Here is a 26,513-nt window from a genome sequence, read left to right on the forward strand (position 1 = left end):
AAGACATAATCGGTGTCTGGGAACCCCACCTCTGGCAGTCTCCGGGCCTCCATAAATTTAATTTTAGGACTGTCCCTGCAACCCGAGTGGATGAACGCACAGCCCATTTACAAAGGTTGTTGTGCCGCCCTCAGAGCAGCCAGGAGCATGACCTATACATTTAATTCTCTTTAATCATTTTGAGTATTGCCGTCTGATTTTTTTTTTTTTTTAATTTGAGAAACTACAAGCTTCTATAAATTGCAGAAATCTGCCAAGTACGAAGGAAGAGCAAGCAAATACAAATCTATATCTATTTGCAGTTTCTTGTCCCAAATCAGCCAACCAACAGGGAGATTAAAGAGAAAATAGGAACAACTGGCAATTTTCTCATAATTTAGAATCAAAATATATAACACATACACACAACTGAGTCATCTGTCCCCGTTTTTCATACATCCTTCATTTAATATTACAAGCTCTTCAGGATAGGGACTGCGCCTCTGTATTGTTGAAAAGTGCTCAGTACAAAAAGACTCTAATGATGCGCGGAGACGTGTGACTACTAAAATATTAATATTTTACACTTAATTTTAATATTTAATATTAACAATATCAAGAGCAGCAACAAATATCTCTGTGGGGCTGTCATAGGTGTAATCTTGGCAGGGAAGGGAAAGCTCACAAAGATGGAAGAAGGGATTTTCAGTCTCCCATGCCTTCCAGTCCTATCAAGCTGCACAGAAAGGGCCCTCCTTGTGCCCTACCTGTGTACCCGGCAGCTGCCATCGACTGGATTTCCCACCACGAGATGCAGGCTTGACAAGGTCCGCACTGGCACCAGCTAACTTAAAAAGAGGAAAGTCACGTCTACGCACAACTGAGATGCGCTGTATGTTCTTGAGCAAGGGCTCTCACACCTTTTCATGCATGCCAGGTCTTCTTTGTCTTCACGGTCACCCTTCCTAGTCTTCAAAATCATCAATAACATTTTCATATGAAATCAGTACAAAGGAGCTGAATGTCCTAATGTGATCTACCTGAAAGAAAAGAAGGCCAGCACATGCCCAGCTGCTCCCAATTCAGTTTAGGACATGATGAAGCACATCCAGCACCTGTACCTCAGGCACAGGTTTCATGGCCCAGCTGAACCTCACTTATAGGCTACAGCTGTAAATCAGTAGATAGAAAGGATTTACTGGATTAGGTTACCCCATTGCTCTCCTTGCTTCTTCATTTTTATTTCTCAGTGCTGTGTGCAATCTACTTCTAAAATAAGTTTCTAAGACTTAGGTAACATCCTCTGGGGAAACAATACACTTATTTTATTCCCAAATCCGTGTATTATTTTTTTTTTTAACATACATTGTATTTTTTTCCCCATATTTCTATTATAGCTGGTCACATCACTTTAAATACATGTAATTTTCCATTTTTACTAATCACACCTCACTGTATTTGACAGTTACTCCACCACCAACTTGCCCTCCTCCACCTATTTACCTATTGTAATGATTCCCTGTAACAAAACCAACATCCTCACGTTTACACTGAAATACAAAATGTTCAAACCAGGACCATCTCAACAATTATAATGCTGACTTCATGCAGCTATCCTTAATCCCAAACGCACAAAAGAATAACCATATTCACCTGGAAGACAAAATGCACTAGAATTGTAAACCACAGTTAAAAGGTGTTTTAGGGAATTCTTGGTGTAATTTTATACCAGAGGACCACTATTATCACATGAAGAAGGATGCACTGGCTTTCACCTTACTAAATGCAGGATACTATTTCCTTGTAATCAAGCACACCCCACCAAAAAAGAACTAGTTCTTCACACTTAACAGCTACCTTTATGAAAAGGATTTATCAATAATCTCCAAGGGTTCCCAAAATGCCACTGCATACATGTAATTAGAAGAAAATACCTTAAGGCCAGGTACTGAAAGATACACAAAAGAACTAAAATTTCTTGTGGTGAAAAAGATCAGGCGGCATGTAAGACACATCTAAATTTATGAACTTCTGTCCCGTAACCTACATTTATTGCATATCATATATAGAAATATATGAATGTGTGAGCTTTTGCAAACTTAGGTTGATCAAAACCTTAGCCTTCCATAGGAAGTGTAAGCTCCTTGGGATATAAAAGCATACTCCTAGAAGGTTTGGTATTTGGAATACATAAGTAAACAACAGGACAAGAGCCCAAGCTGCACAGAAGATGGAAGGATGTTTACCGAGCACATGAAAAGAAAAAGGCTGATTTCCAAGCACTATTATCCTTGTCTTCTTCATTGGTTATGGCCAACTGAAATAGTTAATTTTAACTGTGTCCTGTGTTTTCCCACCTGAAAGCCATCACTCACTGATTTTCTTTGTGACTTACTAATTGATAATGAGACAAAGTGTTTTCTATGCACTGATATTCTTTAATCAATACACTGGCATTTCCATCTCATGGAAGTAATGGTAAATTCAGAGAGCTGTACATTCAACTCTGCTTTTGCTGTTAAACAGAAACCCTTGTAAAAGTGAGAATAATAATAACGTAAAAAAGTTATAAGTAGACATGGAAAACAAGCATATTTCTTTCAGGCACAGATTTCTGTGTTTATTTATAAAGAATGTAACTATGCCAAAAATAATATTTTTAACATCGCAAATGAGGAATATTACTTCCATTTCAAAAGAAATGCCTCCCCCAATACTTTCTTCAAACATTCAAATCCCAGCTTAATAAAAATAAATGGCATCCCTCATTTCTTCAAAATTGCATATTTGATATCCAAAGGTTTGCTGTTCTAACAAGATATAAGCACTCTGAAATCCCACAATTATGTATTCATGTGCCAGAAGTCAGACAGCTTTTTTTTTTTTCCCCACAGATGTCGGTGAATATAATAAATATATTTATAACTCTAAGATTTCAAGACCTTGCTTTTGAAGCATGAAAAAAGCATAATGGCAGATATTGAAGTCCAGTGGAAACATCACAAAACCATTGTAAAGGCTAAATCTTATTCCCTTGGTATGCTATCTCCCCAGTCTTTTGCAACTGCACGTAGCAGCAATGAGATCCTAACTGATTTTTCACTTATGTTTGCAACCTTACTTACACATGGAAGCTACAGGTGATTTCTTACAAAAAGATAAAAGAACAGCTTCAACAGCAAGTAACCAATGTCTCAATCCCAAACACAGATGCAAAGCTCAAATATCCTCAATCGAAGAAATTCAACATGTAGCAGAGGACAACTCTGCACACCCTTTTTCCAACAAGTAGTGAACCCAACACAACTTAGGCTGCACACAGCAGTTGCTCACATACAACTTGGATTAAATAGTCAACTAATTTAATGACTGTAGGCACATCTTAAAGTGACTTTTCATTTCCAAAAAGGACTGATTAAAAAAAAAAAAAAAAAAAAAAAAAGAAGAGCTATTTATCATTGGTAATGGAAACTATTGAATTTTCCAGAATACCAGGGCCAACTTACTTTTCTGTTGTACATTACAAAGTTTTACAAAGAATTTCCCTGAGGCATTTTTTTGTTTTTCTCCATTTGACTGCTAGATGCTAGGTGGCAGATGCAGGCACGTACTTGACCTCACAGAGCAACATTTAGAAGGAAATGACATTAACTTTCAGTTCATCAGGAAAAGATATATTTGGGATTTCTTTCTTACAGCATTTAGTGTCATGATGCCTCAGAAACAAGAAACATTTAAAAATAATGCAATAGCATGAGAGGCCTCCTTTTTTAAAAAAAAGTCTCCATTTGTTTTGTATGCCATTTAAGGAAAACTGGAAATAAATTTTAAGGAAAATTTGATAGCAACCATTTAGCCTAAAGACTTTAATACGCATATGTAGAGGGTCTGGCATACAATTTACATCATACATTCTCAACAGGATGTATATATTTAGCAGCGTGATATGAGATGATCACCATCAGCAGTTTGAATTTGACATTTAAGAAGACATTAATAGCAACACTAGAAACACGACAAACCTTGGGCAACAATAACGGAAAAATAAAACACTGCTGTTCTAATTAGGTTTCCCAAAATAAACCCATCTTTCAGGCACATCCTTCTGTCACTGCACCTATAAACCCTCTATGAAGCAGGACAGATTTTTCTTGACAACTAAACATGCCGCAGCTAAATGCTACACCACCAGAGTTCCCCAAATTACTCACTTCACTTTGTCTGGGTACTGATGCATCGTTTCAGTTCTGCACACAGTGACATGAATGCCTTCGCTGAACAAAGCAAGATGACATCAGCTGGCACGTGTTTTTTTCCCTCTGTTAGTTTATGTCATGACAGAGCAGCTTAGAGACATAACATCGTATTTATAAAATACCCAATTCAACCAGATGAACATTATCATGACTAAAATACAAGATAATTTCAGACCACGTGGAGTAATGAAGGTTACTCATCAAAGTAAACTCTCACTTCTGCACTGCTGAGCATCTGTGCGATGCGACAGCTGCACCCATAGCTGCCATTTGAGGCCACGGCAGCAGTTTCCAGAGGGCAGGATTCGGCACAACACAGCTACAAAAAGCCCATCGAGGTACCTGTGCTGTACACGGCCCAAGAAGAAATGTCCTACTTACAACAGGCTGAATGCAGGGAACATTCAAAGCCTTCTGAGGCCATTCAGATGTCAGGAGGCTGTGGACACCGACTGTGGGACCCTGACCTCTGCAGGAAAACATAAAGAGATTTGCTGAAGGAGGAAGGTCTTGAAGAGATGTTTGTCTGGAGAAGTTCCACCTTCTGCACTTCACTGTGCTATAAAATACTCTCTGTGCCTCTGGCCACTTTAAGCTTCTGCAGTCTAATCCAGTTAAAAAAACAAACAACAAAACAGAAGTCTGGACTGCTATAACATCCAGTAGGCCCTTTGACAAGTGCTGTTGTTAGGACATTGTGCATCCCTCTCAAAATTGAGAGCAGCATCTGTTTCTGTGAAGCTACTGGGAACCAGCAGCGAAACTATTTGCAGCACAGTAAGATACCATCAGAGAGAATTTGGAAGATTCCCTTTCAGATTACATTAGCTTTGGTTACAAAAAAAAAAAAAAAAAAAAAAAAAAGGCACAGTAAGATCCCCACGTAGACATTTAAAGGGGCATCGGTGCTTAGGAAATGCTTCCACCAAAGGATTTCAAAGCATTTTTGAAATACATGCTGACAAAAACTCACCGTGTGCCAGTAAAAGGGTCTGGTAAGTATCAGTGGTCTGGCAACCTATACACCATGAAGTGGCTACCAGCTTCTCCGTGCTTGGAGTTATCCTGGAACGAAGCCTCAGAAATGCAAATACGTGTTTCATTTAACACAGTTTCTTAATTCACTCTCAGCAAAGATTAAGCACAAGGCAACAGCTACTCTGAACCTGCAATTTATCTGGATTATCTGCTGTCTTTACAAATACCTCCTGCTTTAATAAAAATTTAGCACAGAGTTGCCTTGTCTGTCTAACATTGAATTAAGAGCAAGAGCTAATATTGGCTGACCGCAGCTCCGTGATCTAATGACAAACAACGTGGATTATTCACTGCAAACTAACAGACAAGTATAAACAAGCTCAACAAAAAATAGAAGTGTTACAAAGGAATGAGAAAAACATTTTTTTTCTCATCTCTTAATGTTTCCTCCCTTCAGCTGAGATGAATAACATTAAAGGTTCAATTTCAGAAAGCGTTTTATATTAAAATTGGGAAATGAAGAGTACTACAGAAAACAGAAAGTTTTATCTGCAGATAACAATCCTTGCTTTATCAATAAACAGCTACTTCTCAATACACTAAAGCATCTGCCCTGCAGAGCAGCTGAGCACATTCTTAGCTTTACACTTCACCTGGATCTCAGCACGAGTGATGAATGAAATAGAGAGGATCTTTGGTGCAATATGCCTATCTTGGTGCTTTGCAAAACAGGAGTCTCAATCAGGCACATGTAAATGCTGTGCTAAATATTAATATGCTTTCTAAGTAAGAAATAGTTTACAGCCATCTCACACTTTCTCTCTTTTAGAAAAATTAATTGAATAGTTGAAGCAAAATAATACGTGAAGAAACTGCTTTGTAGGGCACTGTCTATTTTGAAACAAGATGGAGACGTTTACAGACACTTGTTAAAAATTCAGGCAAGCTTCAAAACAAACACCAGTAAAGGCTGCGTGATGCCGGACGATGTTGTGCTGCATAGAGCTACTGGTGTACAGCTGCAGACAGCACAAACGCCTTCCCGTAACATTTCTAACAGGAGGTTTTTTAGCACACGGATTCCCCATCTGGCAAGGCCACACAGCCTCGCCCCACATCCAGAAGCCCTAACATCTGGGAGGGAAAACCAAGGAACGAAACTGACCTCTCTGGACAAGTTTTAATTCAATTAGCAAGAGCCTGCAGAAAAAACACTAAGACACGGTATCTCTAAAAGGTCATTCTGTAAATCAGATAACCCTTATTTTAAACAGCCACTGTGAGGTCTGAGCTGCTGTTCCCGCTATTTATCTTCCCTTCTAAATATCCATTCGGGTGGCAAACAGCAAAGCTGCACGCCATGAAACAGGTGCAGCGTTAGATGCCATCTCTCCCCAGGATTTTGCCCTCTCTCCCCCTTTCTTGCAGACACACATAAAAATGAAGTGCTAGGAAAGAGCAGGGATGACCCAAAACTACCTTATTTTTTATTAGAAATAAATACATGAATAGAACAATGAATTCTTTGTTGGTTCTCTGTCCGTTTTTGCCCATCATTGCCTATTTTTACCCAAGAGATTTTAAAATCACCACAGTGACCAAGTTGAGGGGCTGATGGCAAAACATCTGTAAGTTATTTGACATGAAAGTTGAGGTTTTTTTTCTCCCCAGAATAAAGGTTTAGGCGTTTCAAAAACGTTTCCTCATCTCTCACCAAAATAGGAAATTACGTATTACTACAAACGTGCAATTATCAGTAACAACTAATAAAAGTACATGCTAGTACCTGAGGCCAACCAATACAATTATTCTTTTCCAGCAACAATAAACAAATAGCCGTGCAGTTATAACAGAAAGCAGCCTCCTTATAACCTGTGGGTAACCAACTGTGGATGCTATATGGCACATACTTGGCACCTACACATCCTGACGTAACTGCAGACTGACATTTTTCCTCAGGGGTGTATGCTGCAGAGGAACTGGGCAAACATTCAGCTCCCTGAGAATCACGCAGCTTAGCTAATCTCGCTCAGCTCTAAAGACTACCTATTGCAGGAGTCATGTTATTTAGAAGTGCTTGCCTGACCTATGTGCAGCTGTTTGGGGTGTTTTTAAGGAGTAAACGCTCTCCAGAAGGCAGGAGGGGACAAACCTGAGCCGTAGGGCTTTGGAGAGAGGAGCGACGGCAATCCAGATCGCGCTGCTGCATGATTTCCAGCCTGGACCGTGCTCCTGTGCTGCCAGGGCACAGGAGCAGCAAGCCACGGAGCGCAGACTCGCGGGGAGACCGGGACAGACTCCTTTGATTTTTCTGCGGAGAAAGCCCCTACAGCTGCTCAGGTTTACGAGTCTATTGTAGTGATTTTTTCTTCACAGCAATTGCACAAATGTGCACAGTAAGCATACTGAGGCTCAAATAAGAGCAAGACAAGTTCAGTCTCATATCCCACTGGGTAGCCCGAAAAGTAAATAAATAGCAAATACGCTGCAAGTCAGCACTGAACCCTTCTCTTTCACTGATACTGCAGCATCAGTGTACATGTTTAACTAATGTGACCGTGCCCTACAGACATTCCGACTGCAAGGAAAAATCCTTAAAGAAGAGAGATTAGGGTGGGGCACAAAAATCAAACACCCCACTGCAGTAACTCGAACCACTGTCACCACGACTGCCTTTAGCCAAATTAAAAAAAAAAATAAAAATAAAATTAAAATAATAGAATGTTTTTTTTTTTTTTTTTTTTTTTTTTTCCAAAGATCACAGGTGCTGGACACTAGCACTGCAAACAAAGGCTGAAGTTATGCCAGGTGTTCCTGCCCCCCACTTTGCACAGGCAGCTGATCCGACATGCTAACACAACAGAACTATTCCTCCCCACCCCACACCAATTTTCTTCTGGGTCGCCTTTTTGGTAGCACTGAACTCCCAGCTCAAGAGTGTTTTGAGCCTTAGATGGTGATACTATCCCAAGATTTAGGGTAGTAGATCGGGGGAAAAACTTTCCTTTCTCATCTGTTCCTGTCTCTGCGCACTGACCTCTTTGAAATTCTCATCTACTTGTGTCATAAGGGGAACTCCTACGTCTTAGAAATCATTTGAACCCTTGGAAAAATCTTGTCCCACTTGCAGATGTGAAGCCCCTGTAAATCTGGGTTGAGGAAGAACTTGCTTTAGTACCAGACCCTATGATTTCCATTTCTTACTCTGCCAGTATAAAAGCAGCGTTTGCCAAAATTTTATTGACCTACTACCACTCCACTGATATTATAAGCAGTGACCATACTTTATGTCTAATATTATCAGTTCCCAAGACAGACTAATAGGGCAATGCTTGATAAATCTGAAGCCTCATGTAGCCTGCAGGTCTGCAGAGCAGCTAGAAGCAGCAACATGAGCTGCTCCAAACCTGTGGCTGACAAGCTTGATAAGCAGTTACAAATAAATGGCAAGCTAGAAACCAGAAGAAATCCACCTCAAAACAGTATCCTCAGATACTGGAAGTATGATTTTTTTTTTTTTTTTTTCCTTCAGGTCTATGCAGCTCTGCAGTTATTTGGGAAACAAGTAGCATTTAGCTGGATATCTTAATTTTCTAGCATGCCACCCACCTTAGTGTGCAAACTAAAACAGTATTTTATTTTATGCCAGTCATTCTATGCTCCTATTCAGGTTTTGAAGCAAAAAGGGAAATAATAATAAAGTAGTTCTAGGATTGGGATATTGAAATTGTAACTGCTCGGATATATGCCAATCACGCTTCACTCTTAATAAATACTTTCCTTTTATTATTCTTTTTGTCTTCTTCACAGATAGCGACTGCACAAGATTTGGCTATTTTGTTGTTGTTTGGGGAAGGCAATGCTAGCCAATTACAGTATTAATATGCAGTGCTCGTAATTAGCCACAGCCACCACCGTACCTCTTTAGAAGTGCTCACAGGTAAGCTGAAAGGATTTTGAAGGCAAAAAATATTACTAATTGAAACATTTCAAGGCTCATATCTTCCCTTTAAAAATGTAAATTTAATCTTAGAATAAGTTACTTAATAATTATCTGAAATTTGAAAGAGGATTTGACTCTTCCTCCTGCACCAACTTGAAAGCGCAAAGCATAAATGCAGAGTTTCCAGGGCAAAGTCCTAAGGTCCTGGCTCCTCAAGATAGCAAGTAAGCCACCTTTCATTTCCTAAATCAGTATGTTCCAGCCTTGCTACCCACACCAATACTTACTGTGGATTAGGAACGGCAAGTACTGAGCAGAAGAGCAGTAATGGTTAAAGGAGATGCACTGCAGACTGAATCAATTGCTACAGATTAAATAGTGAAGAACTTCTTTAAATTTAATCCCACAACCAGTCCTGCTCTTGCTGAAGTCACCATGTACAGCTCTTCACAGGACAGACTAAGCGTGGCTTGCCTCTGTCTGGTGGCGCTTACTTCACCCAAACCAGGATCTATATGGAAATCTGCAGTCCCATAAGTTGGTACATTCTCTAGCTGGGCAACGAACTAAAAGACGGTTTGAATTATTATTATTTTTGTCTCCTGAAAAGGAACATGTACCATAACCACTAGTTTTTATTTAGAATGAACCAAAGGAACCAAAAAGGTGATTATCAGCTAGGGCAGAAGGCTGGGATGGAGAGGAAGGTTGGTGGAGGGGAGTAAGGAGATGTTGCTTCTCCTCTCCCTGACACTCCAAAGGTGCCCCAAGCCCTTCTCCTGCCTTCCCACTGCATTCCCGTAAACCAGCATAAATTACTTCAAAAATCTGCCCAGTTGTCAAGCCACTAGTCTGAATTAGAGTAAGCGGTCCAGCCTTGGTCACAGACGGGCCTGGGCCACAAGCACTGCTGGCCCCAAGAAGACGGTAAAAGAGATACCAAAAAGGAGCATCAACACAGGATGTGGAATAAAACCAACCCATCTACTGACCAGCTGAGCAACCGAAAGAAAAAGCAAACCCAGGGCGGGGGGGAAATAAGGTGAAAATCAGGGCAGATATGAAGGAGGAGGGATAGAAAAAATAGGAAGCTTTCAGAGCAAGACGCGTGGAAGGAAGCAGGCAGCCTGCAGACCACTTCAAGCGGGCTGCGGCCCTGAGAGATGCGGGCCGCACGGCCTTACCGCCATCTTCTTTCTCTCCTCAGGCGCTGCCTTTCTGCTCCACGCAGCTACCAAAACGCCGTCAGGGAGTGACGCATTGCTCAAAAAAGACACGAGCAGCTGCCTCACAATGTGAAATCACCCAGCCTGGTACTTACTACCACGCTGGTGAGGAAAGAATAACTGGAGATGTACACCAGGCCCCAGAGGTGGGGCAGAGGGGAAGCCATTTGGTCTTCCAGCTGAATGCGATCTGGCAGTTATTTTGCTTGCTATGAGGAGAAAGCAGCAGTTATTTTATTGATTTTTTTTTTAATACAGATGGTGTTTTTGTATTAAATTAGTGAATACATAGCACATTGAGATATTAAACGTAAACTGCATGCATTGAAGAGGTTTTAACTTGAGGATGTATTGCTATTTTCTCCTTGTTTTAAAAATATTTTAGCATATTTCTGGAATGAATACTAGCCAGCTCACTGTGCTACAAATAATTACATGAAATCTAAAACAGTACCTTGTTCTAGCTATTCGGATGTCCTTTTTTTTAAAAAAAAAAAAAAAAAAACACAAAAAAACACAACATGATTTACAGAAATCAAACACAGTCACATCCTGCCAGAAAACATTTTCATAACAGACACAAGTCATACCTACAACAAATGCATCCGAAACAAGAGCCTGTCATCAATGCCTTGCTCAGCCCTTCTAGCCACACTAAGTAGTAGTACAGCACCCATGGATCACCTTCATATAAGCCTGTAAATCCAGAAGTTTCACGTTCATTACACAAATCTCAACTTCCATCCTCCTTCTCCTTGTCCAAGTGCTACAACACCCCCCCCCCGCACCTCACTCGAGGCAGCCAACCCAGAGTGAAACCATAATGTATCTCACAGGGTTTTTTTTTTTTTTTCAATGAAAAGCTTTAGGGACAAAACTTGACTTGAACTGCCAGCATAGCTGAGATAAGGCATTCAAGGACTGGATATTACCGTGATAGTGTGTGTAGGGGAAAAAATAACATGCAAAAAAAGATCAGGAAAATAGCCTGAAATTGTTGACAACTACTTACTATTTAGAGATTACTAGCTATAAAAACTGCAAGAAATGCATGAACACACATGATGGTAGACTAGTTTTCCTAATAAGAACAGGGTAAAAAGTAACGATACCTCTAAACAAATAGATCTATGCTAGTAAACATTCTAAGATGGATACACTTACATCAACAGCAGAAGTGGAGCTCAGTTAAAACCACAGAAGTAAAATTTTTTACACTGAAAGCACAGATGCTCCTACCAATGTGAACAGGTGTCAGGGCTTGCTGACAAACCTCTGCCAACAAACATTTTGGGCGAAGTAAGCCCTTCATGTGAATTCCCAAAAGAGCTACAGCCTACCAGAAGAGAGAGCAAGCAGTTTATTGTTCTTTTTCATTATATCCTTAATATGTTTTATGCGATAACTCTAAACATATAACCTCTCATAAGAAGCAATTCACTACATCATTCTGAAGATCCATCTGCAGTAGCCAGATGGGATCTTACACAGTTAAAAAATAATAAAAAAATAAGGCAGGTTTAAAATTTTCTTGGTATTTTTAAACATTAAGTTTAGAATCAAAATGCTATTACTTCATATACTAACAAATGCATCATTATACAATACTGACATAAATGTACAAAGGCTACTAAATCACAGATTCCTCGACAACTTTAAGACTGTTCTGTGCTGCATTCAAGGACCCACTGCAGCTCCTCTCATGGTTCTATGGCATGAAGAAAAATATTGGCTACTGGAAGTATTTCAGCTGACTAGTCTGACTTTTGACTAGTCATTATTTTCCACCTCTCTTTGCAGGAATTTTGACATTACACATAATCTATTTTAGAAAACATTTTTCTTGTCCTTGGAAACCTACACATTTAAATTACTAATGAACACGATTTTATACTTATACACCATTTTCCACTCCTATTATCAAAGATTTCTTACTTTATTAACTACAAATGTAAGATCTTAACAACTCAGATGCAAGTTTTAAGATCAGTTACAGCATAGTACTAAAATCACCACTCAGATTATGCCTAAATTTTACTAGGAAATACAGGAGCAAAGTGCTTTACCAGGATCAGGAATATCCTATTTGGATATGGTATTTGGATTTCTACTTTTCTTGTGGTTAAATGATTGGATATTATTTTAGGGATAGCAATGACTACAGTTTTTACTACATTCGTTGTCATAATTTCAGCCTATGTGTGATTTGAAATATAGCCACACTATTAACCTGTTGCAATGCCATAAAATTAGCTTGTAGTCAGCCGCCTAATTGCATTGGTTGCATTTTATTATTCGTGTGTGACAATGAAAATAACAAATTGAAACATCCTTTTCCTTTATGTGAATGAAGGAATTTACAATAGTCTCATTTCCCCACTCCTGCAATAGAGCTTTCCAAATCTTTCTTTCAAGTGTTTCATGACAGAAGAAAAAACAACCATTTGAGTGCTTGCGATCAATTATGAAGTATGAAAGACAGAAGATACCTCAGAAAACAGTAAGAACTCTTTCAGCAAATGGCTTTCCCCCCTTTCGCAAAGCTTTCATGGCACATGCAATTAACATCACCATAATCCATAAAACAAACAAACAAACATTTTGTTACTAACCAGAGAAGGAGCAAGCAAAAGCAAGGTATTAGATGCATTAAACACAAACAAGATGTCTGTTCCACAGAACTCTACTTCAGTAGACAGCAAATTTTACAGATGTTTGTAATAAGGATATATAAAAAATGAAAACAACAACAACAACAACAACAAAAAACGATTACTAGTTTTGTATATACCACCTCATTAAAAACTGAGTTACTCTTGCAGGCATGTAAAGACCTGCTAGTGCTGTAGCTGTGACATAGCATGGAAATTTGTCTACAGAAGCAACAAGTCTCATTACTATAACCTTCTGTAACACGAAAACATACAGGTGCTTATTTCTGATTTTATAGCATGTTACATATTAAGTTATTACAGCAACTCCTGGCATTCCTGTACTAGAGCTGTCATTTCCACTATGCACTCTGTTTCTCAAGCATTCATAATTTTGCAGTTATAATTCACATCTGGCTGGGATTTGGTATTCCAATCATCTTGCACACAAATTTCATCTTTAAAGGTGGAAAAAACAGCTTCAGATTTCTTCCAGCTTGTTAACTTTAAGAGACTAAACTATTTTAATAATTGGTACTAATATTTCGATTTGTAATAATTATAACAATTAATGCCTTGGCCTAGCAGTCTGGATTTGTAGTTTCCAAACTAAACTGTACCAGAGTTAAGCTGGCCTTCTTTGGTAGTTCTTTACTGGAACGTGCAACTGGTAGCACTGGGATGTGTCTTTGCAGAGACATCCAAGTGCAATAGGGATGGACACTCTCAACTAACTAGCTCACAGTCTCGTGGAGGAATCACAGAAACTTCTAGGTTGGACGTGGTGACCTTGAAGGTCTTCTCCAACCACAATACTTGGGACACTGATCCCAGTTTTGCAGGATACAGCAACTCCACAGGTTCAGACTTCATATCCTATCAGTGACCTCCAATAGGTTTCTTAACTAAGTTCAGGTTGCGTGGAGAAATTTAGCTGCCACAATGCACGAGTATTATGATAAAGTCTAATTAAGCATTCCTCAAACAGCACTTAGATACATATAATATGTTCTAACAATGCTAAGTGTGCTCCGAGTGACGTAAGGACTCTGATCTTATGAGACTAAATCTAAGTTCCTTGCAGGTTTTCTGTTAATAGACAAAACAGCCCACAGCCACAGAGGTTTCAGGTATGGGTATCTGAGGCTACACAAAACAAGCAGCAGTATCTTTTTTATTGTCTTCTCTTTGGCATGGCCCAGGAAATTGCAATAAAATATCAGAAAAACAAATATATGCAGCTAACATATATCATGCATATTCATTGATTTGATATTGGTTTGCTTAAACCACAGATGCGTAATTACACTGATTCCATAAGCTGTATGCACTATCAATATTAAATACTAAAATCTTCTATGTATTTTAGTACAGATGAAACTTTGGTTCCCCTTTGCTGGGATTATTGCTTTTCCTTGCACTGACACATCAACTTACACTAGGTACGTACTAAGGTACGGAGGCAAATTCATCATGTGGAAGAAAGTATCTTCTTAAAATTAGCTTTACCAACTACAGCATGGATACTTGAGAGAAAAGCATGTGTTATTACTGCTATTTTACTACAGGTACATTTTCATAACTGCTCAGACCAATAAACCAACTCTCCTTCCACCACGTCAGTAAGGGTTTTACCACAGGAGATTCTTACAAAAGCAACAAAGTCCCTGTGTCACCTCAAAATGTGACATATCTTAAAGGCTGGCCAAAGTGAATTGTCCATTAGCTGTTTGGCTATGCCGAGTCAATAAATATTTTCTCTTTCCCTGCTTTAATGCTGCTGAGGTAGGGAAGAGTTAACCAGAGTTATCAGTGACAAAGACAGAAGTTCTGTCTGCAGAATTACATCAGAGGTCTGAGGCAGCATTTGAATGAAAGAGGGAGCCGTAAATGACTGATTAATAGCTCAGCTGGCAAACTCCACTATTTTACAAAACCTCGCCTTCTATGTGCATCATTTTCTTTTAAGAACAGAGTAATGGTAGGTGTTTAGAAGGAGATGTAGCTTCGTTCAAACTGAAAAGCTTGCTAGGTCATTTGTCTGCCACAGAGAGATATTGAATCAATTTAGTGTGAGTTATAATTGACATAGGAGTAGTGTGCATTTCTTTAGGCCCTCCAGATGGGTAGCCAAAAGGGAGTATTTACACATTTTTTTTCAACCAACTTCAAATCCAATTGCAGCAATTTACACTCAGGAATATCACAGGTTTATTACTTTCAGGATGGTATGTGTGCAGAAGAACGTGAGTCTATCAACTAAGACAAGTATTGCACAGATCCACACCCAGCAGAAAATACATCAACACAACTTTTGATGCTAATTAATCATCTCAAGAAGTGAAACATGATCACTAATATGAGCCACAATATTTTTAAGTATTTCAAAACCAAGGAAATGTACATGGAAATAAGACAGAGCTGAACTTTTTTTTTTAGGTTGATTCCACTGATACAGGAGCAGGAATCTTGCAGGAATGGCATGTGAAAGGCAATTACATATACATGTACAGCCAGTCAAGCAAGTGGCATGCTAAAGGATGCTAAAGGGGAACTAGCAGTTCGTATTTTTTTTCTTTTTTTTTCTTCTTCTTTTTCCTTTGTTTGTTTGTTTTTTCCTTTTTAACAGATCTCATGATCCTAATTTAAGAGCGATGTGACAAAGAAACCTGGAAGCAAAAGCATAATACGGATGTCCCTAAAGCTGCAAGTGAATCTGTGGCATCAAATGTTAGCAAAGTTGAGATAACTGTTATCTTGTAAGTAAAATGGGACATCTGCTCCAGGTCAGGACCACACTGAAAAGGGTTCTCTCCCTGACAGCCCAAGAAAAGACCTCCAACAAGACAGAAAGAACAAAGAAATCCAGATCTAACTGGGATGGTATGTGGGAAAAGAAAAAGAAAAAAAGACCCTTCTACAGGATGAATTCATATTTAAGCTTGCACCGTTATGCTGAGAAGTGTTAATGGCTTTTGACAAACTCAAATTTGTTTAAAGCAGATGGGTGCATCCCTGCAACAGCCTTTGCTTTGCTCTTTCCTCCTTCTCCCTACCATGATGAGCCTGAAGCGCAGTGGAACAGGATCACTTCAGCCTGAGTGCAAGCACTGGCATACAAGCACCAATAACCTTTAATTGATAGATTTTCCTGCCTTAATCTTGGTGTCTGAGAACTGGCACTCTGCCCAGTACCCCCCCACCCAAGGCAGGGAAGGGTGTACTGGGAACAGTCACTGGTCCATGCGACATGAGCGAGGTCCCCGTGCCTTTAGTGGAAGGGGATGTGCACTGCCGTGATGCTCGCACCATGTGCCAGCAGAGCCAGAAAATGGACCTTGGCTTGTTCTCCTTCTTAGTACAGACATAGACTATGCCTCTGTCTCTTCTTCCATAATCTAATTTTACTCCCTACAGTGAGAGCTGGCTGGTCTCTACTCCTTTCCTTGCCCTCCTCCACCGTACTTTTTTGGCTTTGTGAGACCTGAGGAAGGAGAGAGCACCTCTGGGGTGCTGCCAGCAGCACAGCGCCCCACACCTGCACACAGCTCCTAACAGGAAGACAGAGGAGCTGAACTTTTCACATAATAACACTTTGCCAGCCTTCTGGGTTTATGGACATCCAGGGCCTTTTACCTACTGAATTCTGTGACACTTCTTAACAGTTTCTGGCAGGGGTCAGCTATAATGTCAAAAAGTCACTGCATTACAGCCCTACACACATCTTGAACATCAGGCAGCTGAGCGCAAGGGACTCCTTCCCTGGTTAAAATGCAAACCTGCATACATGCATGCATACATTGGTTCAGACCAACACATCTCAGTCTAAGAATTATGTTAATAAAGGTTACAATTTCTGTACGGACTGTAGCCAATAAACCTGATTCCAGGGAACTATGGTAATTCTGTTTGCTAAGAGAGGGCCCACAGTCCGTTCTCATACTTCTTAGTAAACACCCTGACGTTCATCACATACATGTACAGGTTTAACAGTGACCATGTTTAGCACAAGAACATGCATGGGAACTCCACCCACATACAACATTGCACACAAAAAAAAAAGAAAGAAAAAAAAATCAAAGACTATATTCTAGCCCCACTCTGCTGTGCTGCAGAGAGAAACCAGGCTCTCCAAAGACCCAGTCCTTACCTGGTTTTTATGGGGTACACAGGCACCACAGGAAACAAAGGCAGATATTCCTGTCCTTTGTTCAGAAGGCAGACAATATACAAGCAAGATAAAGCAGCTCAGCTCTACCCGGTTTCACTGAGATCACTGCGAGCAAAACCAATTACCTCAAAGGCAAAAACATAAGTTTGTCTGATGTAGGTTTTTATTTTTATTCTTTTTTTCACCTCATGTAATTGATTCTGCTGCTATGGGTCTGATCAGCAGTAAATTAGGATTAGGTAGAAAGAGCTAGGATGAGGGGGTAATGTAAAAGCTGGAGGGCAGGAATGAGAAAAGAGAATTGATAAATAATATACAGGTCTCTTCTGTGAAAAAGCTGGCAGAGCTGCTGAGGAATAACTGGAAATACTACCCAAATGGCACTGAAAGGAAAAATCAGCTGGGGAGAAGGTTTTTACACCCAGAGAGGAACCAACTGTCTGGAAAGTCAGTTTGAGATTCCTTGACCTCAGGGGAAAAAGCAAATGGTAAATACAGGGGATCTCAGACAAAATAAGAGTCGTAGGGCTTGCAGAATAAGACTATTTGAGATGCTCTGAAGATGCTTATTTCATGTCATGAACCTTACTGTGTGATTTGGAGAAAGCACAGCTGTTAAGAAGAAACTCTCCTGGCAATGAAATACGTGCCAGGCTCCATAAACCAACATGGTCAAGAGGGGAACAAATGAAGAGGAAGATGGGGGAGGGAAAGAAAAATTCTTTGAGGTACTTCTAGGCTTTGAAAATGACTCAAATATTGACAGTGATTTTTGGCACACTTGTCAAGCAACAGCGCTAGCCTCTTCAGCACAATATCCATCAACTCCCTGCTTGTCTCTTAGTTGATAGGAGAGATCTTAAGATTTGGTATCATTACAAGACAGTGGACAGGCGTATCTGTGTGGCAAATTTCTTGGAGTTACCCGATGAAAAAGGAAGTTTGACAGAGGGAGAAGGCAGAACTATGTTTTCAACCTCTGGCTCTACAGGTGTACCTTCAAAAGCTTGGTGTTCCAGATGGGTACGCACGGAGACTCTTCCCACTGTGGCAGAACACATGGTAAGTAGCAGGAGAGTGCTAAGGAAGGAGCAAGAATAACTCAACAGAAAGAAAATAAAACTCCTATACTACAAGGGGAAATGGTTGGCTCCCTGAGGTTGAAACTAAACACTGAGTACGCAGTGTGACTACAGGTCAGGGCTAAAGACCACACCAACATGTTGCTCAGCTGGCAACTTTCAAATCTTATCGACTGAATATGAAGTAAAAGCTACTAGAAAACTAACAGCATACCCAAGGCATAATGTGCTTTTGTTGCTGGTTTAAAACGAATTGTGATGAGACAACTCTGAGGAGTTTTACCAACTCCAGAGACAGAGGTGATGGCAGGACGAACCCTGCGCTCTTCTTGGAGATGACCTACACGTTGAAGAGTAAGAGATCATCTTTGACAAAGTGGAAGGTAAGTACACTTATCTTCAAAACAGCAACATCTGATCAAAAGTTAAGAATGAAAGGTGTAAGACCCACGGTCTGCCATAAAACAATATTTACTCTCTCAAAAAATGAGACTTCCATCAATTCTGCCGACATATTTTCCATAACCTCCAGGCTGTTACCATTACAAAAAGTGCCTTGACGTGCAGATGATCTTTTTAGTCCTTAATTTTTGTTTTATTTTTGCACCTAGATACACCACCTCAGTCCACACAGTCTTTAAAAATTTTGCAGATGGTTCTTCCATCAGTGCATAGCTGCCATGTGACTAAGCTATATATACACTTAAAAAAATTTCTTTTAATCTTTTCTTATAAATCATTCCCTCTAGCCTCCAGTCATTTTTAATGCTCTGCTATGAGCTTCAGCCAATTAACCTATATCTTAAGGTGCTCAAATTTAGATCCAGTTTTCATGTTATGGCCTTCCCTTTTATTTTATACATTTGTTTTAAAAATTCCCTTAATAATCATGGCAATGCCTGCATAGAGAGCACTGTAAGAACTACCACCTAGCATGGAGGCCTCTTCAAAGCCATAAATTTAAACTTTTATTGTTTGTTCCAAACCAGTGTAGTTTTAAACCAAACAAATAAAGAAATTTTCGAATGAGAAAAGACAGCTAAAAAGAAGGGAGGGAAGGATGAGCAGTTTAGAGTACTTTGATTAAATACATGAATTAATGTACAATAGCTGAAATTTCACTTATGTGAGCTTTTACAGCAGCAGTATTGACTGCCATCACCGAGCATAAGAGACACTGGAATTTAAACACTAGTTACACATCTTTAAACTATTTGTTTCCAGCTTAGCCACAGGCCTCCCATGGTTTGAGTATCTTTATAAAAACATAAATACACGAACACTAAAACAAATAGCATCCTTGCTGCTAAGGCTGAAAGTTGGCTGGTCTGGCCTCGTAGTAACTTAGAATAAGCTTAAAGAGCACCAGAATAAAACCTTGCATGAACAGAAAAAAACACAATGATATCATTAAGAGATTCTTAAAGGCAGATATATAATAATCAAATTAAGGTCACCTCAACATTTAGAGATATCTCTGTACCACCCAAGCTGAAGGATACATTCGAGGTACAAAAGTTTGCCATAATAAAAAAAGTACATTTCCATTTTCAGACTCTAACTCATTAGCTGTAATTAAGAAAAATCAGACTTCAAAGCAACACGAGGAGATTATGGTAACACTACTTGAAGTACTCTCTGGAAGGGATAAAGGCAGCAGAGAGGTGGCTGTCATAAAATAGCCAAATGGCTTTTTCCACCTCCATCAAGGTCACTTTACTGATGATGTGCTCAATAAGATGATAATGCATTTAACCACTTTCCTTGCATCTGACTTCGACCTTATTGCAAATCCAAATGGCCTTGTTTAACTACCCTGGCCTTTCAACATTTCCCTGAACAAAGATAATTAAGGAGATATACTGCCCCCTACTATCACAGGAATTGAAAGACAAATAAACTTTTAAGAGCGCAGCCAGGTGTCTATTGCATTAATGTATAATGTTTGAGCAGGGGGTAAAATGAAATAATGGTTAAATAATTATAAAAGGTTGATGAAGTTAACTTTGTTACATAAAGCAATTCTGTTTTATTTAAAAGAAAGAGCATAAAAGGCTTTCCAGACTACTTTTTACAACTCCCTGGACAACAGTCTTTTCTTTAACGCAGTTTCTGACTAAGAGGAAAAACGTTCTGCAAAAATTAACAACTCAGAAATTTCTGCAGGTTGGGAAATGACTGTAATTCATACGCTGGTACAATTACACCTGGGTTTATGAAAAACTAGGTCTACACAATTAAACAAAGACCTGCTCTAATAAAAGTATTTCTATTCTTTTTTTTTTCCCTCCCTTTGTGTGTGGTCAGCAACTATACTAAAGCTGCAAATTGAAATAGTTTAAAAATCTGTTAGGACAGTTTGGAAGCTGATGGTAATGTTTTGTCATGGTTTATACAACGATGAAGAATGACCAAATGCTCCCGATCTATAACAGCAGTTACTTTCTTCTTCAATTTGTATTCATATGTATTTTGGCATCCCACAGCATTCTCCGGAGCACTTGGTCTTCACACCAAGAAAAGAAAAACAAAAACAACCCACGTCAATAGCACACTTGGACTCGCAACAACTGAAACAGGATAAAAAGAATGATAAACCAAGCAAAACAGTTGGATGTGTTTTTTGTAGTCACATGCAAGAGCTCTTATTTTGGATTAATCTTGCCATTTTTTTTTTTTTTTTTTTTTCCTCCCCTTCTAAATCTCTTTCTCTTCTAAGCATTTTAGAAATTCTGCTGTAGAGGTCTGAATCCTCTGTGAGAGCCGGGAAGAGGCAGAACAGCAAATTGTATCAGAAAGATAAAACCACCTAACTCACTACTGACATGATACTAGAGATGGGAGCTTACTGCTACTGCAGAAATTGCTCTTTTGCCACAGAAAATAAAGCAGGCAGAAAACTTTTAATCACATTTAAGCAGACTTTTACCACAACCCAGATCTTGGGAAACACCAAGAATATCTACCCTTACTGTTTTTTCAGGCTGCAATACCTTGAGTTGTACAGGTTTGCTTTACATTTCAGAGTTTAGGTGTTTGGTTAAATCTTTTTCCAAAGGATTTCTCAAACCAGCATCAAATTCCAAATTCTGAATATACTAGAATATAAACTGCCAGTAAATTTTCCTTCTAATACCCAATACAAAAATCAGCGTTTTGAACACAACCGATTACCACATCAAATGCCTGAAGTTTATACTTATTCTTACGCTACTGGCGGGCAAAATCTCTTCCAGGGCATATAACAAACCAAAAGCAAACCTGAAGTACCTCTCAAACTTGTAACCCAATTGTAACCAAAACCCCAAACCACTGTGTTTGTTTCCTATATATACATCCCACTTGGATGCTATAATGTTTCCAGATATCCTAGTTCCACCAGTTTCTTAGATTTAAATGGTTTGTTTTGTCAAGTGTCTAACTTTATAGCAGTTCAGACAAAACAGTTACTTCCATTTCCATGAACAGCTGCCAGCCAACCCCAAAAGAAGACTATACAGCTTGCTCTTACCACAGCGAATTTTGAAGTTTTCCTCTATGACTGCACTTCCAATTCTTTCAATATTAGGCAAAGAAGGTGAGTGATTATTTTCCATTCATTATGTTTCAGCCACCTACCTAGTCTATACAGAGTTTAACAGATGTGAAGCTTTCTGAAGGAACAGAAGTGCCATTTTTCTTCCATTCATCCCTAACTTTCACAAAGCTTACATTACTTCAGTTGGAAAACTGAAGAAGCTTTTTATTAACATAGCTGTGTTATTTCATCATGATTTCTTCCTTTGTATAAAACTCTTCAAGTGTTTACACCTAACAGACATAAATCTTCCAATCATTAGTGAGGTCAGCAGCTCACAGCATCGAGTCCCTACAATAATCACTGAACATACAGAACCTTCCTTGCTACTCTTTAATGCATAGAACTACCTCTTCAGACAGTCTTTCAAACCGATACAGAGTGAAGCCTCTAAGACAGGAAAGCTAACTTCTCTCATTTGTGAAACAATAAAGTGCAATATTATTTTCTCACATCACTGCTAAAATGCCTACATTGCATATATACGTACCTATTTGTGACCCTTATTTTTTTCCTTGTACAGGTCAGAAAGCAAACTAATATGCCAAACAAGTTCCAGAAACTGAAGTTGTGAAGTCTGATCTCATAATTGCTTATCAGATCATTTCAGTAAGTTGCTAAGTTCTGTTAAACCTTCGTACGTACACATTAGAAATGCAAGAATACAGCTCAAGAAGAGTCTTTAGCTTGGGTTGGTCAGCTTACACAACGCACTGAGGGGTGCTCAGCAACATTCTTGTTGTGGACGTTTAAAATGAACACATACCTAACATTTCACCTTTTTTATAGCACTAATCATCAAAGCCATTTTCAAATAGCTACCACTTTAGCTGGCTTCCTTCAAAAGAAAAACAATAATCCATACCTCCTGGAATGTACTACATCGTGTGTCTTCAGTTCTACTCGGAAAGGTTAGAAAGTACAAACGACAAATAAGCCAAAAAGTCTGAACACTGTATGTTTTTGTGAAGGTTACGTTGTTGATATTGTTTGCTAAATTGTAACATACCCTCTCAATAACTCCTTGAAAGAAAACACTGCATTGTGACATGTATTAGGCCATTCTCCTTCTATGTGCGGAGCGATTAATCAAAAATTTTGTAACATCTCAGAGGTAGTTAGCAAGTTAGCTACTTGACAGTCGTGAACCCCACTGCGATGGATGGAAAATGGAAAGCCACATTTTCTGTCCTGGTTTGAGCACCTTCCCTTTCCCGTGTCTTACTCGAATACTTCCATCTCAACTTCTTAGGGTGTATATCAAAAGAGTTTTCTTTTTAAGAGAAACAGGGAAAAGTGACCTAAGGAGGCTACGTGCACGCCACCAAGAAGTTCAAGGCAACAAACCTGGTTTATGGAGAGCAATTATGCAAATGTACACATTCTTATCTTAATGACAGCCTGTATTTAACATCAGGAAATCACCTCCTTGCATCTATTAAGCAATTAAAACACTAATGGATAGGTGACTAACCATCTTCAGTAACTTTTCCACACATTTTCAGTGAATTTATTCTGCAGACTGGGAGCTTTGGAGGGAAGGTGATTCCCTTCCTCTCCCTCTATTGTTCTCTACCTTCAAAGCTGGTCACAGCTCAAAAGCAGCTCAGGCTTTGTCTGAGGGTTTGGTAGTTCATATCCTAAGCCCCCCCTGTTGTTGAAGTATCTGAAGGCAGGGTTTCTCCAGCTTTTCACAGCAACAGCCAGAAAACAGGAGCAAAGTTAACAAAGAAGAGCTACCACTCTCAAGTGTCAGGTTTGTTTACTGAAGTAGATCATTATTCCTTCAAACCTTCAAAGTTCAGATCTTTTTGTTTAATAAACTGTTAAAACAATGGCAAATGGGATAAGTAAAGCGAACATATGCTAAGACAGTTTTTAAAAAAAAGCAAAACCACCACCACCACCAAAGCAACAAACCACACGCTCCACAGGCAGATGGGCAGTCCACATTCAGGTTCATGGGATTTAACAGAGGAAAACTCAGATGTAGCAGGCACAAAAGCTGCAACGGTACATTCATGCACTGGAGTACAGAGATTATGACTTTAAATAAACGGAGCTGCTGACATACCTTTCTCAGTTGTTTTTTTTTTTTCTTTCTTTCTTTTTTTTTTCCCCAAATCCTTCCTTAAAGTCTACTCTAGCAATTAACAAAGAGGTCTCCGGATAGCTCGCTCAAACATTTAAAGCTGGGGAACAAAAGGTTTATTTTAAAAAAGAAAACCTTGGCTAGCACAACTCCAGACGTGAATCTGCTTTCAATTACTGAAAGTATTTCCACTTCAGTGCAAAAGGATCAAATCCTCGGCTACACCATCTTTAGGCAACGAAGCTGATTGCATGAAGCTCCCAGGCTGCGGACCGACTCTGTGGCACAGCCGTGTGCCCGGTACCTCTGCCTGAGGAGCTGCCCGGAGCAGGGGCTGCGCTGGCCGCGAAGGGCGGGCGGGGATGCGGCCGCTCGCAGCAGCACCGCGCTGCCCCAGCCCAGCCCAGCCCAACCCAGCTCTCGCCTTTCTCTCCTTCAGGTGCCTGCACAAACGTCAAAGATCACGCCGAGCTCCAGACGAAGCACTGCACGGCTCCCTGTGAATTCGGCCAGCCCGATTTATTTATTTATTTATTTATTTTAAAGTCGCGGTTTTGTTCGCATCATTTGCCCGGTGCTGAAGTTCCCTTTTGCTTTCAGACTTCTGAAGCAGCGAGCCCCCCTCCCTCCAGCCCCCCCCCAGCCTCCCGGCAGAACAGGTAGAGAAGGCTCTCTGCGAGGCATGGGAATTAGCAACACTTGGTAGTTTTGGGTTGATTTTCTTTCCTTTTTTTTTTTTTTTTTTCATTATATAAGAGTTAGCTCCAACAGCGAGACGCAACACCTCGGGTACAAATTACAGAAAAAATAAATAAATACCTAAAATTATTATTAATAATAATTAAAAGATAATAATAATAAAAAAACAACTTCTCGCCTCCTCCACCCCCGATCCCTAAAGCCGACCCCACCGCACCCGCGGCGAGCGCTGGGGGCGAGGCGGCTCCGCTGCCGGCTCCGCACCGGGGCTGCCCTCGGAGCCGGCTCCCCCCCCCCTCCCCTCTCCCTTCTCCCCTCTCCCCCCCGCGCCCACCTCCTCCTGGGCTCCTCCTGGGCTCCTCCTGGGCTCCCTCCGCGCCGCCGCCCGGCCCCGTCTGTGGCGCCGCGCCCGGCGGAGCCCCGCTCGCCCGCGGCCCCGCGCCGCCGCGATAGGCTGAGCCCGGCCGCCGCGACTCCCCGCCGGGGAGCGGGGGCTGGGCCTGGCGCCGCGTAACCCTTTCGCGGCCGGGGACGGCTCCGGGGGGAGCCCCGGAGGAGCTGGGGGGGGGGCCGGCCACAGCGCTCCCCCCGGCCCCCGGCGCAGAAAGTTGCCGAGGCGCAAACTTCCCCGCGGCGCCGCTCGCCGCCGAGCCCCGCTAGCCCTGAGGGGGCGGCGGAGACACCCCCCAGGCACAGCGGCCCCCCCCCAGCCCGCTGCACCTGCCCTTCAGCCTGAACGCACACCCCCAAACACCTCCGTCGCCCACTTTGCGAGTTTTTCCCTCACCCGCCCGCTGAGCCGTTCAATCAATGGGATAAAATGAAAGGCTCGGGGCTGGGGCCTGCTGGCAGCGGGCACGTCCCGCCTGCGGTGCTGGCTGTACTCACCCCCGCTCCCCCAGGTGCTGCGGGCAGCCACGGCGAAACCCGCGCTGCAAAAGCAGCCGGTGCTCGGCACAGCAGATCCTACACTGCCGGCTGGTAACCGCACTGAAGTGAGTGCCCCTACCGTCAGCCCAAGAGCCGGGAGAAAAGGAGATGAGTTATTGCGTTGCCCCCCCTGCGCAACACCCAGCTCCTTGAAAGCCTTCGCGGGAACGCTGGCCCCGGCGTTACCCTCAGCATCACCGCGCACACACAGCCTGTTTCTGGCTTGGCTTAGGAGGCACACTGCTACGCAGCAGCTCCCACAACGCCTCTCAGACCTCTCGGACCTTTGGTGGTGCTGACTAGCCTGCGCTCTCCTCACCCGAGCACAAAATCCGTCCCCAACACGGTCCAAGTGAGCCCAGCAGCTACACAAAAGCTGCATTTTGCCAAAAGCTGGTCGAGATATTGTTAACGACTACAAAACGCCCCCAGGGAAAATGATACCTTTCCAGATTTATGTTTCAGCAATGTTATGTAGAACGCTGCAATGAAAGCGCATGTTTTTAGATGTATTATTCATAAGAAATTCCATAATATTAAAAAAAAAAAAAAAAAAGCTTATACAATTTTAGGACTTCCACGTGCTCACTTGCAACTTCCAAGAGAAACACAGACTACACAGACTGAAACAGTATTATTCTGTGAAATGGGGGAAAATAATGAGCTAAGGAGCCAAGTCCTGATGATGGCAGTCTTGGCTGACAATGGGGAAAAATCCTGAGAAAATGCACAACAGCACTAACACTACGTTGAACTGAAGCCCTTCAGTCAGAGGCGCAACAGACTACGTGCCCTTTGACTTAGCACAAAGCAAAAACTGTAATACTTTCACCGTTGACTTACACTTTGCTCAGACTTCAGGGGCTCGTGCTGAAAATTGGAAGCTTTTTGCAGTTCACGTTCTGGACAGGCTCTCACATCTGTGAGAG

The 26,513-nt window shown here is 40.9% G+C and overlaps 1 protein-coding gene across 3 annotated transcripts in view; it reads right to left on the minus strand.

The window, feature by feature from the left end:
• Nucleotides 1–26,513, minus strand: part of TENM3 (teneurin transmembrane protein 3) — a 417,392-nt gene that overhangs the window by 213,112 nt on the left and 177,767 nt on the right. Inside the window, exon 1 of one of the 3 annotated variants that reach the window (XM_082759678.1) lies at nucleotides 24,989–24,997. The exons of the other annotated variants lie outside the window; for them this stretch is intronic. The gene's annotated coding sequence lies outside the window, so the exon portion shown is untranslated. Of the gene's footprint in view, nucleotides 1–24,988; nucleotides 24,998–26,513 lie in introns of those variants that run through there. 3 annotated transcript variants of the gene reach the window in all.

Source organism: Aythya marila (genome assembly GCF_965140915.1).
Source record: "Aythya marila genome assembly, chromosome: 4".
NCBI classification, from domain to species: domain Eukaryota; kingdom Metazoa; phylum Chordata; class Aves; order Anseriformes; family Anatidae; genus Aythya; species Aythya marila.